Source organism: Podarcis vaucheri (assembly GCF_965113315.1).
Source record: "Podarcis vaucheri genome assembly, chromosome: 2".
NCBI lineage: Eukaryota > Metazoa > Chordata > Lepidosauria > Squamata > Lacertidae > Podarcis > Podarcis vaucheri.
This window is the reverse complement of record NC_138760.1, coordinates 5,450,098-5,462,802: the sequence shown is the minus strand read 5'-3', so window position 1 is coordinate 5,462,802 and position 12,705 is coordinate 5,450,098. Positions and strand designations below refer to the sequence as shown.

The following is a 12,705-nucleotide window of genomic DNA, read 5'->3' as shown; positions in this document are numbered from 1 at the left end:
TTTATAGGCATGAACAACTAACAACTTCAAACTGATTATCCCAACTCTCTATCTGACTCCACCTAACAGCTCCTCTCACTCTCTCACCACACAACTCGACCAACCCACAGACTCAACCTCCCTCTTCCTTCTCCAACTCCCAACTCTCAACTGACTTTCAAACAACACCAACTCTCTCTCTAACTCCACCTCCTCCCCTCGGGTTCTCACTGGCCAATCACATCACACTCATTTAACCCTTTCCTTATGACCCACCTAGGAGGCAAACGCCACACCGACCTGTAAAAAATGTTCCTTGAAAAAAGAGACATTGCACATACTTTGTAAACAAGACATCTTTAATAAAAAAATACATTTTTTAAAAAAGAACAGGCTGCCTTGAGAATTGAGCAGTGCCTGCTAATAATTCAGGCACGGCCAGCAAATGGACTGCAAGTCCTAATGTAATTGTTTTTATGGAACTAAGCAGGTCTGAGCTTGCTACTACCCCAGTGGGAGGAAGCCTGGGCATCCCATAGGTGCTGCTTTGAGCAGGAAGAGAGCAATACACAATTTTAACAAATACAATTTCTGCCTTTAAATGGAGATGAAATGAACTAGGCATGCAGTTTTTTCTACTTTGTAAGTTCATTAGTAACAATGATGGGGTTCAATACTGGATTGCAGGAAGGGGCCGTGCCCCAGGGGCTGGCAACACATGCTACACCACTGATCCTCCGGATTTCTCATGGAGGAGGCCCTTGAAGGGCCTCAGGGGATGATCATAGCGTCCAGGTAGGTTCATATGGGGAGAGGCATATGATCATAGCATCCAGGTAGGTTCATATGAGGAGAGGCAGACCTTGAGCAATTGCAGTCCTGAGGCAGTTAAGACTTTGAACTGGACCCAGAAACTAATTGGCAGCTAGTGCAGTTCAACCAGGATTGGTGTAATATGCTCAAACTGCCTTGCTCCAATGAGCAACCTGGTCACCAAATTCTGCACCAGCTGAAGCTTCTGAATAGTCTTCAATGTTGCAGTGGATTCTTCCAGATCAGGGGTGTCTAATGTGAGGGCTTCCAGATGTTTCTGGACTACAGCTTCCAGCATTGCTGTGCATCGTTTTTGTGACTGAACCAGTGCAGATTTTCGTCCCAGGTATTTTAAATGTTTTATTAACTAAAAATGTAACAACAATTTGATTATTTGACGAGTACTGGAGCTCAAGGTTAGCAATTTTTACATTCAAAAGGTTTCTGTGTTTTGACTTCTAATATAGTGGAGCTTAATGAAATCTGTCTCAGAAAGGACAAAGCAATAATCAGTTTGCCAAGATGTCACTGCTGTATTGCAATGTCACAAAGTGTCATAGTGTGTGAGATGTTCAAAGGAGTCGAGTCTGATGCCTTGGCCATTCTGGGAACAGTGAGGGGTGACCAAAGTTGAGCCATATTTTGACTTTATTGCTAAATTAAGCATCACTTAATTGCAGTTTCTCAGTATACGCAGTAATTTCCCCATTATTACTATTTTTGTGTGCAAAGTAACCTCTACAATCTGTAGCAATCTGTTCTCTTTCTGCTTCTTGAGAGCAAAGTATGTACATCTACACATGCATGCACACCCCACATAGATAACGAATCTCGATAGATATCGTATTAAATCCTGAGAACCTCAAATCACCATATTCTACTCTTGCAGATTTGTGATGAATTATTGTGGAGACAGTTGATGGCTTTCTGTATGCATTGGCCTTAAATTATTATTCTTACTTTTTTATTCATAATTGTATGTTTTATTTTTATTTTTTTGTAAACTGCTGAGAGGTTTTGTACAATCAAGCTGTTAAGTTGTTGCTGTTTGTTCCGATTCAGGGCTGAAGATCAGGTTTCCCCGGGGGGAGGGGAAGCAGCGGAGCAAATGGTGATGTGGATGAGCCCCGAGACTCCCATGTGAGCCCAGGACACAGAGGCAAAGGGTTTGTTTATGCCTTACTTCCCATAGTAAATGGCAGCAGGGTTGGGCTTTAGAGCCTTCTCCCTACCCAGCTCAGTCGGAGATGCGGGCTCTTAGAAATCATCCAGGGAATGATATTAGGGAAGGTGGTCTTGGCATTGGAGGAGAGGGTAAGAAGATATAGCCTTGGAATGGGAAGCACCTGGGGGCCAGATTGAACCTCTGAGGTTCCCAATTCTCTATCCCTAGGATGGGAGAACTAACATGACTCAAATGTTTGGCTTCAACCCAGAGATTTCTGATGGAAGGGCTGAGGCTAGAGTGATTTCACCTGGAGGAAGTTTATTCAAGCATGTAGTTTATGAGTTGCATCACTTTCCAGGAAGGACTTTCCCTCAGTCCCACTCCTCTCCATGAGTTGTCAGTTTCCTTGTTCTCAAGATCCTAGAGTCAATTTATTTTTCTTTTACAGGTCTGTCACAATATCATTATCTGCTCAGGCAGTCGCTAGTGTGATTTCCTTATCCTGGCTGTAGGTATACTGTAATAGTTATGAGGAAGCAATAAATGATGTAGCTGCTGCTTCTCCACTGGTCCCCTTGCTCAACTTCCTCAAGGACATCTTCTTGCAACAGGTGGAGGGGAAGAGGGAAGGCAGAGGGGCTAGTGAAGGAACAGAATGGGGAGTGCGACAGAATCTTCTCCCGTTGCCTCAGAACTTAAGGCTATAGATAGGATCTCTGGTGGGTGAGGTGGCAGTCCTACAGCTCCCCCCCCCGTTCAACGGTGTGTGTGTTCTGCAACATGTTCTAGTTCTGGATTTCTACTGGTTGGCTTGTTCTGTGATGCTTCCCCAATGCTTCCACATTACTGCTGGCTGGAGGAGCTGTAGTGCAACCAAAACAGAACAAGAATAAACAAGGAACATTTGTGTTAGAGAAAGTGACAGGATATGCACTCATTGAGCATGTGAAATAATATACCTGCCCCCAGGGGTGGGCTATGGTATTTTTTTGTAATATGCCACCATGGTCGAGCCCAAAATTTTATGCCCCCAAATGGATCTTCTCAGTTTTGTGCCCCCCTTGGCTTGGCACCCTGTGCCTGCACCACCTTAAATCTGGTGCTGCCGCTGCCCCAAATTGTCGTTTGCAGGTGCAAATAGCTTTGGAAGTGGGATCACGTGTGACGACCATGATGGCCTCACAAGCACAGATCACCATGAATGTGCAGTAAAAAGAATGAAGTGGGGCTTATTTAGGAGTTGTTCCACAATCACCCTGCCAAGCCCATGTAAATATAACTGCTGCACTCTGTCCTGGTTGTTTGATTGACTGTTCCTTTACAAGACCCCTGGTAACTCACTTACATTCTTGTTCTAGGAAGTGGTATGGGGAGGCTGAGAGAAGACCCAAAACTATGATGTTTGAGTTTTGATTGGAATTTTTGGAAAAGAGAGGGAAAACAAAACTCCAAAACAAAAAGTAAGCAAGGTAGGAATTTGCAGCAGCTGACCAAAGTGAGCACTATTCACCAGACCTGTATGGTGACCTGTTAGGGACTTGGGGTCAAACCATTTCCTTCCTGCAGGGCAAATAGGAGCTACATGGGGAGGGCAATTCAGAGTGGGGAAATGATGGCAGATGAAAGGGTTAAAGTGTCCTGATCCAGCCCCCTCCCCCTCCCCCCTCCAGTGGCATGTAGCTTTGGGGAGGGGGAGGGGGGTGTCGTATTTATCCTAAAATCATGGTGTCAATAATGTATTGTATTTTTTCTTTTATCTTTTTGTCAACTGCTTTGAGGGTTTATTGTATAATCATGTTTTGGTGGCATGTGGTAAACCTGACTTTGCCACTGACTGAAATGCCTTAAACCTTTTGGGGGAGAGAGAAGCATCTGGTGGGCAAAAGTATCTGGCTGGAGACCATGTTCTGCTCTGTGGGTCAGATGTTGAGCTGGCCTGGGTCGAAGTAATGATTGGAGCTCAGCTAGAGGCTAAATGAGGCTGTTTGGAGACCATCATATCCTAATAGCAGGGAAGTGATTGAGACTGGCTTTGTTGCATGTCTGGTTTAGATCCCAAACTGGGATTCTGTGAGTGCATAACAACAATTATTTAATACTTTAGAAGTTCCCTAGCTCCTTTAAATACGCACATCTTCTTTCTAGCTGTGTTTGCTATTAAATCAGATGTGACACTAATGGGCTTCTGACTTGCTGTCCATTTCACAATATTGCTGGTGATGATGTGCTCTTCGTTGCTACGAATCTGATTTGCACCCTGTCAATTTCTGGTTGGCTTATTCTGAGAGCAGGAGATCACTGTAGTGATTTCTCTCTGGAATGACTTCTGTAATCTTGCAATTGCATGGCCACTGGATAGGATTTTCAGGCGATTTCTTGGTACTCTGGACAAGTAGACCAGAGTCTACTTGCAGCTTTAACCACTAATTAACTTTCTAGTGTAATGTTGCAATACAAAGGCTGTTAAATTCAAATTAGGAATGAGTTTGCTATCTTGAGCTTTCATCAGTTGTACAGTGCAGCCTATTAACAGAGTGAGGGCGTTAGAAAAAGCATTACAAAAGTCTATCACTCAGGATAACATTTCAAGCATCTGTTGAAGTTCACTATTGTCTGGGAAAATTTATGCTATGATGTATTCATTGGTCTTTAAGGTGCCACAAGATTCTGATGTTTTTTTCTAGGCAGCAAGGTGCCACAAACCTTTTGTGACCTACTTCCAAAGGAAACAGAACTTTTGGTGGGGCATGTATCTATGAAACAGCTTGTCACTCAGAAGTGAGGACAGACATGCATAGCCATATACTTGGGACACCAGATAGGGGTAGAATCATGCGCAGTGAAAGCTATGATGTAATCACAGCCGGATCTAATGTTGCTACAAACATTGGATCCCACATCTTCCAGTGGAGTTGGCTGTGTTAGTCCATTACAATAATTATAACAGCCATGGAACACCTGGAAAAAACTAGCAGACTCATCCTAGCATAAACATTTCTCCCTCCATCCTGCTCCCACACTCGGACTCACGTGGGCATACTGGGGTGTGCATGAAAATGGGACCAAATGACCACAAGATGCAAAAAGTGCTGTCTCTGATAATTCTGTATAAAATTTATGATAGGCAAAGCTACCATTCAGCGGTAGTTTGGTGATAATCACCCCAGTTTTGCTATTCTTATCCTGACCTTTAGTGGGACAGGAAACAGTTATTGTGATTCAAACCCAACTGATAGAGCCAAATGTCTTGAAAACTTTCTAATTCAGCTATTTCACCCTGTTTTGGAAATTTTTAATGTTTGATGATTTAGCATGTTTTTAATATTCTGTTGGGAGCTGCCCAGAGTGGCTGGGTAAACCCAGCCAGATGGACGGGCTATTATTATTATTATTACATTGCAGTCTCCTTTTGCAATGCCTTTGTTGCAGAAAGGCACTTCCCAAGAAAGCAAGTATACTGTTGCATAAAGCTGAAATTTAATCCCACTGGTTTCTGAATATTGCAATTTATTGCATCAGATTTGTGACTGGTTTGTCTGCATTTCAGTGTTTGTCCTGTACTGAAGGCAATTGTTGATGGCATGTATCCCTTTGGCAAATAAGCCGGTGAGTGAACTCCTGATGATGTGGTATTTTTTTTCTGGCAGGCAGTCATGAGACCCTACTCACTGCATGTTCACACATGATGTTTGTTCACACTGCCCTGAACTGTAGTCATGTCCTTCACCAAGGGTGGGTGATGACCCAAACAATAGGAAGATCCCAGGGTTCTGGAACAAGGTCAGTATTTTGGACAAGGACCAATATGCTGATTCAGGACTGCAGTTTGCAATCCTTCCACTGAGGCAGAAAAACCAAATTGTCTCAGCAGGATTCTGAGCAGCTAACGAGATTGGGTTAGTCAAGAAGAAAGTCCATACCCTGTTAACATCCTGTAATGGTGTTGCCTAAGTGGTGTCTCATTGCAGCAAATGTCTAATATAAATCCTTCAAGTGCACATCCCCATCCAAAAAGCTGGAACAAATGTGGCTGAATTCAGGACTTGGGTATAGATGGAAGATCTTGTGTTATGCTTTGGATGGAAGCAAGAAGTGTGCAAACATGTTTTGCAGTCAGCTGGTTTCTATTATAAGCTGGTGCCTATTTGTCTACTATGCAGTTTTGCAGTATCATCCATAAAATGAACCTGCATGTGGACAGGTCTGTGCTTGGACTGATGGTGAGGTGAATATTTTTTCACTAGTCCTAGTGTACAGTCGTACCTCGGAAGTCGAACAGAATCCATTCCGGAAGTCCATTTGACTTCCGAAACGTTAGATTTCCAAAGTGCAGCTTTTGATTGGCTGAGGAAGCTCCTGTAGCCAATCGGAAGCCATGGAAGCCTCGTTGGATGTTTGGCTTCCAAAAGAACGTCCCAAAACCGGAAAATTCATTGCAGGTTTTTGATCATTTGGGAGCCAGAACGTTTGACTCCCAAGGTGTTCAGGAGTCGAGGTACAACTGTACAGTACTGTACAGTCTCCTGCCCATGGGTCCAGATGATGAAGATGTCATCAATATAACTTGGGGGAGGTGTTTGTGGGCAGAAGCAGAAGTAAGTGTTGTTCTAAAATAGCCATGGATATGTTTGCATACTGTGTTGCCCATTTACCTGTCTTTTTGAAATAATGGTGTTTGAGGACCAAGTGGCAAAACTTGGTAGCTATATGTGGTCCAGCATCCTGGATTACATTCCTGATGGCTGGTACTCTGTTTTTGTGGGGGAAAGTGGTCTGGAACCTCAGTATCCCTGATTGCCAAAATAATATTCCCCGGGATAGAGAAAGTCTTGTACAGTAGTTGCCCAACAGAGTTGGTGGTTTTCTTTGCGGAAGGAAGAAAGGAAGAGAAAGAAAAATATTTGAAGGAAAGGATGGATTGAACAAACAGGCTCCTGTTCTAAATGTAGAAATGTAGCATCAGTGTAGCATTCTCCAAAGCAAATTGTCTTTTTGCAGGTCCCTCCCACCCTGCTTTTCAACACAAGACTCTTTGTAATGCTTTGCAATGCAAATGTGAAGCTGAAGTTTCGACAGAATGCTCATTGCATGGCAAATTCTTCTCTGCTCCTCCAACATCGTTCTTGCAAATGTAGTTGTGTTGACCCACAAGAAGAAAATCCAAAATCCACATTAGGGCAATACCCTTATTAGGCCAACCAAGATACTACAAGTAGCATGCGAGCTTCTGAGTTCTCTTATACAGGTATTATCTAGATGATAAAAAACCAAGACTGGTGAGAGGAAACCTGTGTATTTTGCAAAAGTAAAAAATGATACACTTGTGATTAACAGCTGGATCTTATATTTCTAAAAATACAGGTATTATCTAGATGATAAAAAAACCCAAGACTGGTGAGAGGAAACCTGTGTATTTTGCAAAAGTAAAAAATGATACACTTGTGATTAACAGCTGGATCTTATATTTCTAAAAATTTGAGTGTCAACCATTGTATGCTTCTTTTTCCCAGAAGCCCTGCAAAGCACCTAATAGTACCTCATTTGAATATTGCAACCTCCTTCCACGGTCTTTCTGACTAAATTCAGACTCCATGCATGATTTCAACACCAGTCATTTCGCTTCCCCTTTTCTGTCTACTGAATACTGTAATAGTTCTGGAGAAGGCAAAAGCTTGCACACTGTTTTCTTTCTAACATCTTTAACATTGCTTGAGAAAGGTATTTTGTAATGTAGATTTTGAAAGAAGAAAGGAAGTTAAGATCGTTTTTTTTAAGACTATGGTGGCAACTTAAGCCACATGTATGAATTGGCTCTTAGACCTGGAACATGGTTCCAAGTTGTGACCAGGAAACTCATGAAACAATTGGAGATTAAATGGCCTTTGAGCATGTGCAGAGTGCCTTTCTCTCTTCCTTGAGCACATCCTGGGTTCCATGGGTCAGTGTCAGGGCTTGTTACGTTGCTGAAAAGGGTGAGGAGAGGAGGAGTCTGAGGTCCACCACTGTGTACATGTGCCTGTTTATTTATTTGTTAACCAGACCCAGGCTGGTTACCTGTAAAAAGTTTAGGGGAGATGTGTTTGGTGAATCAGGATGCTACCCTAGAACAAACCAGAGATGTTTGAATTAGCACCAGCACCTTCTGTTGCAGAGATGGAGAACCTGAGACTCATTGGATGTTGTTGGACTATAACTTTCATCATCTCTGACTCTGACCTTTGTCCATGCTGGCTGCGGCTGATGGGAGTTTGAGTTCTCATCCTTGGTCTGTTGCCACAATTTCCCAAGTTTAAAATGGACCTATCTAAGGAGCAGCATGTGTATTTTTTTCATGTCCCCACTATTTATTTACTTTATTTCAAACATTTACATCCCACTTCTTGATTGTATTTTTCCAAGGCAGGAGGGTTGTATGTTGCTGGTGTGTGACTTTCTGGTGGAGCTGGGCAGGGTTGTTGGCTTCAAAGGGCTAGAGCTGCTTTGCACAAAGCTGGGGCAGGATGTGGTAAAATAACGACAAGCATCTCTGCATTTAAAGAGATAACTGACTTTGTGAGCAGAGATCACTGATAAGATGAATGATGGGAGTTCAGGCATAGAATACAACCTTTTGATAACTTTCTGATCAATTTGGGCTAGATCAGAATTTCTTTCTTAATTACAGGTCTTGAACTTGGAAGGTGTGAATCATGTCAGAGAAAACGGTGCCTATGATCATGCACAGGGTGTTCTTTTCTTCCCCTTTTCAGTAACCACAGTTTGCATCCACATACCTGGAATTGAGGTAAAGTTTTCCAGGAAAGATTGTGTGACCTTCCCATTCACAGTTCACCTCCAGCATCACTTGCTTGAAATAAAGCAGGGAGGTAGAAGACCTCGCCTTACTAAAGAAGGCCAGTCTAGCTTACACTGTGTTTCAGCCACGCAAATCTGTGGACCAGCTGAAGTGCCCCAGTATCTTTCTCTCACTAGGTCTGGTTCAGATGACACACTAAGCCAAACCATGGCTTGGGATGGCTCACTTGCAGAACGACCAAGGAGGAGCAAAGTACAGTAGCCATATTCTCCTTTCTGGAGAGCATGCTAAGCCATGGTTAGGCTCACTATGATGTGTGAAACCAGGTCACTATGACAGGAATCTTTGTAGAATCCTTGTTTTCTCCCTGTCAAAGGCTGTTTTCTGTAGTGCAGATATATTTCTTGGCTGCTGTAGGTTCTACATTCAAACTGTGTAATAACCACATTATACTTTGTGTGCTAGAACTGTCTTTGATTCAATGCTGTGGATGTTAGTTAAGAAGGAATATTTCATGCACTTAACAGGATTTTCAAGAAAAGAAAAAAGTATGAGCTTTCAGATGCACTAGAAGTTTAGGCAAAATCTGATAAGAAAGCAGGACAATGCTGCTTCCAGGACAGAATAATAATGTGTGAAAGGTGCCCCACTCCCAAGAAGGGAAAACACCCTGGGGTAAGATTGTTTTAAGGCAATGGGAGGTCCTGGGCTCTCCAATACTGGTAGATAATATGCATTCTCATGGCAAGTAGTCATGGATAGCTTTATGAATTAGTCTAATTTGTCATCTTTTTTAAGCAACCCAAGTTAGTGGCCATTTCTGTATACTATACAAGTGAATTCCCTAGTTTTAACTACCTGCTGTGTGACGAAGTATTTCCTTTTGACCTCAGTCTTCTAACATTCCACTTTATGGAGGCCCCCAGGTCTAGCTTCGCAGTCATGTGGTTTGCCCTTTGCTGAAACTTTTCTGACTCTACAGTAGCACATAACGAGTGGTCTTGTGTTGATTTTATGTGTCAGCAGTAGGAGGCCCACAGGCACTCTGAGAACTCTGTTAAAGGGATCACTGCCATTTCTCTAGTGCTTGTACTGGTGTTCCTCCATGTTAATTTCCTAAATGTGAGGCATTGTTGGCAGTATTTTGGGGACAGTTGGCACAGTGCTGCAACTTTGCTTTCTCCCCCAAGGATGGGAATTAATGCCTCTTCGCCCAGGGCCGGGTGTAGGAGACGGGGACTTTTTTAAAGAGCAGAAGTGATGTCAATGTGATGTCTAATGAAAAAGAGGGTAAATGAGGGTGCACCCACACTTCGCTTGTCCCATGCCTAGAAAAATCAGAGCAAACCTCAATCCACAGAAAACTTGACGTTTGCTTCAGTTGATTGACATTTGCTCTGATTAAGTGGTGAAGTTTTCCCCGGAGGGAGAGGCAGGTACAAACAGAAGTGTGGACAAGCCCTGACTGGCGGTCCTTGCTTATGGAATCGAGTGAGGCTAATAATCAAGCAGAGGCTTTTGTCTTTGATTGTGTTACTACCTTACTCTAGCAGCTGAAATGGTAAAACTTCCTTTTTCAAGTTTGCATTTCTTCTACTTATTTAGAAATGTGCCAAATCATTTACGAAAGAGGGCCCTTCTTGGACTCATAAGGAATTGTTGCTGAAAGAGATTTGGAACGTACCCAGAAGAATTCAGCGGTTGCTATCATTCCATTAGTGCAAGCATTTCTGCTTGCCTGACAGAACGACCTCTCCTTTCCTCCCCCAGTGCGCTGTTCTGGAGGTTTTCCAGAGCAGATCGGGAGAAGGAGAGTGGAAGAAGCCGCCCTGCCCTGGTGTGCTCACAGGAGCCTTTGTGTCGGCTTTGGTTAGTGTACTGGGTTAGTTCAATCTGGCCCATAGCTTCCTTCTTGACAGCAGTCATATGAGCAATTGCTGTCAGTTGGAAATCCCCCAACTTTAGTAGTACAGTAATGCAATGTATGATAATGTTTGGGAGATAGCTTTTATGACTAAACCTCTTGACCATAAAAGACGAGAAGAAGGTTGCAATGCACAAGTAAATTGATAGAACTATGGAGTTTAAAAACCATTGTAATTCAAAATATTAAGATATTGCACAACCTTGTGCCTTATTTTCACTCATGATTGCTGTGCATTAGACTGCATTTCCCATTATCCCTGACAGCTGACCATGAAGGCAGGGGGCTGATGGGAGCTAGAGTCCAGCAACACAAGGTGATGGGGGGTGACGGCTTATTTTTTTCCTTCTCTGTCTTAGCTGCTACTTTCTTTCTTCTGCCACTAAATAAGTATGATTGCCTAGAGCAGTGTTTCCCAACCACTGTTCCGCGGCACACTAGTGTGCCGCGAGATGTTGCCTGGTGTGCCGCGGGGAAAATTAAAAAATTCGAAAGATTTTTTTTTTAAAAAAGTCAAATTTTCGATTGGGGCGCCGTCACTAGATGACCCCTGGGGTTCCCTCCCTCCCTCCCTCCCGCTCTGCGCCTCCCTCCTCCTCCTCCTCCTCCGGGGAGGCCCTTCCTGGCTCTCGGCCAAGGCTTGGCGGCTGCCACTCACTCACTCGCTTGCCCACCCGTCCCTCCATCCCTGCACCCGGCCTCTCCCCCTCCGTCCCCGGCGCGGGGGCTGCTGGGATCCTTAGTCCCCTCGCCCTTGGGCTCCGCGCCCGCGTGGGGTGCGAGAACTACGTTTCCCAGCGTGGCCTGGCGGGCTGGGCGTTTTGTTTGAAGCGCTATTCTCCCGGCCATGGAATGAGCGCGGCGGCGGCGGCCGGGTGGGCAGGGGCTCTTCCGCACAGACCCCGCGCAGCCTGCCTGCGCCCCCGCGGAGATCGGGCGGCAGGATGGAGCCCGGGGATCCCCGCGGAGGCGGAGCGGCGGAGGCGGAGGCTGCCCCCCAGGTAGGGCTGCGTCGGGGGGGGGGGTTATTTTTGCAATGCTGCATCCGCACCGGAGGGGACGCATCGGACCGCGGGGAGACCCCTTGGCGGGCGTGCAAGGCAATGCATGCGTGCAGGCGTTGCATGGAGTGCAGTGCAATGCAATGGCAACGCGGCGCCCTGCATGCATGCATGCAACTTCCACCGGCGCTCCGGACTTGGCAGGTGAGGGGGGTCCCCAGTGGGCGGCAGAGAGAGCCGGGAGGGTGAAGGGGAGCCGGGGGGGGAGCAGCGCTGCTCCCCGAGCCGAGCCCGGGGGGAAACTTCGGCGTCGTTGCGCCGGGTGTTGGAAGCGGAGGCTGGTGGGGGCCCCTCACCTGCAAAACCTGGTCGCCTCTCATATATTTCATGCATTGCGTTCATCGCCCGCTTTCTCCTCCAAGGAGCTCCCGGGGGCGCGCGTGGTTCTCCCCGTGTTATCCTCGCAACAACAGCCCTGCAAGGTGGGTCAGGCGAGTGGCCCAAGGGAGCACCCAGGGATTGTCCTGGCCAGGTGGGGTGATTTGAACCCTGCTCTCTGCCCGGTCTTCGTCCTCATTTAGCCCCCACATGTGCATGACTGTGCATGACTGAGGTTTCCCCCCCTCGTCTTGGCTATAGTGTGAGTCTGTCCTGTTAATTAATGGGGTTCTGCCTTCGGAGAAGATGAGCCAGCCCTCAAGGAGGTGATTATGTAATTTGCTAGCAATTCATGTCCCTCCCGGCGTGACGCTGCGCGCTGACGTCATGGGGCTGTAATGGTGGTGTGCCTCGAGATTTTTTTCATGAAACAAGTGTGCCTTTGCCCAAAAAAGGTTGGGAAACACTGGCCTAGAGTTGTAGTCATTGTATATGTAATTTTGTACAATACGCTACAGCAGTCGCTACTAAGCTCTGTGGGCAACTGGGCACATATGGTATCTTGAGGAAGCAACAGGGGTGTCCTTTACAAAATGGTTGCAAAAAATGGTTGCCATATGAAAAAGAGACAGGGCTACAAGATGGT

At 45.3% G+C, this 12,705-nt stretch overlaps 1 protein-coding gene across 6 annotated transcripts in view; it reads left to right on the top strand.

Moving 5' to 3' along the window:
• Window positions 1-12,705, top strand: part of B4GALNT1 (beta-1,4-N-acetyl-galactosaminyltransferase 1) — a 46,813-nt gene that overhangs the window by 9,353 nt on the left and 24,755 nt on the right. The window contains exon 1 of one of the 6 annotated variants that reach the window (XM_082208450.1): window positions 1,043-1,138. The exons of the other annotated variants lie outside the window; for them this stretch is intronic. The gene's annotated coding sequence lies outside the window, so the exon portion shown is untranslated. Of the gene's footprint in view, window positions 1-1,042; window positions 1,139-12,705 lie in introns of those variants that run through there. 6 annotated transcript variants of the gene reach the window in all.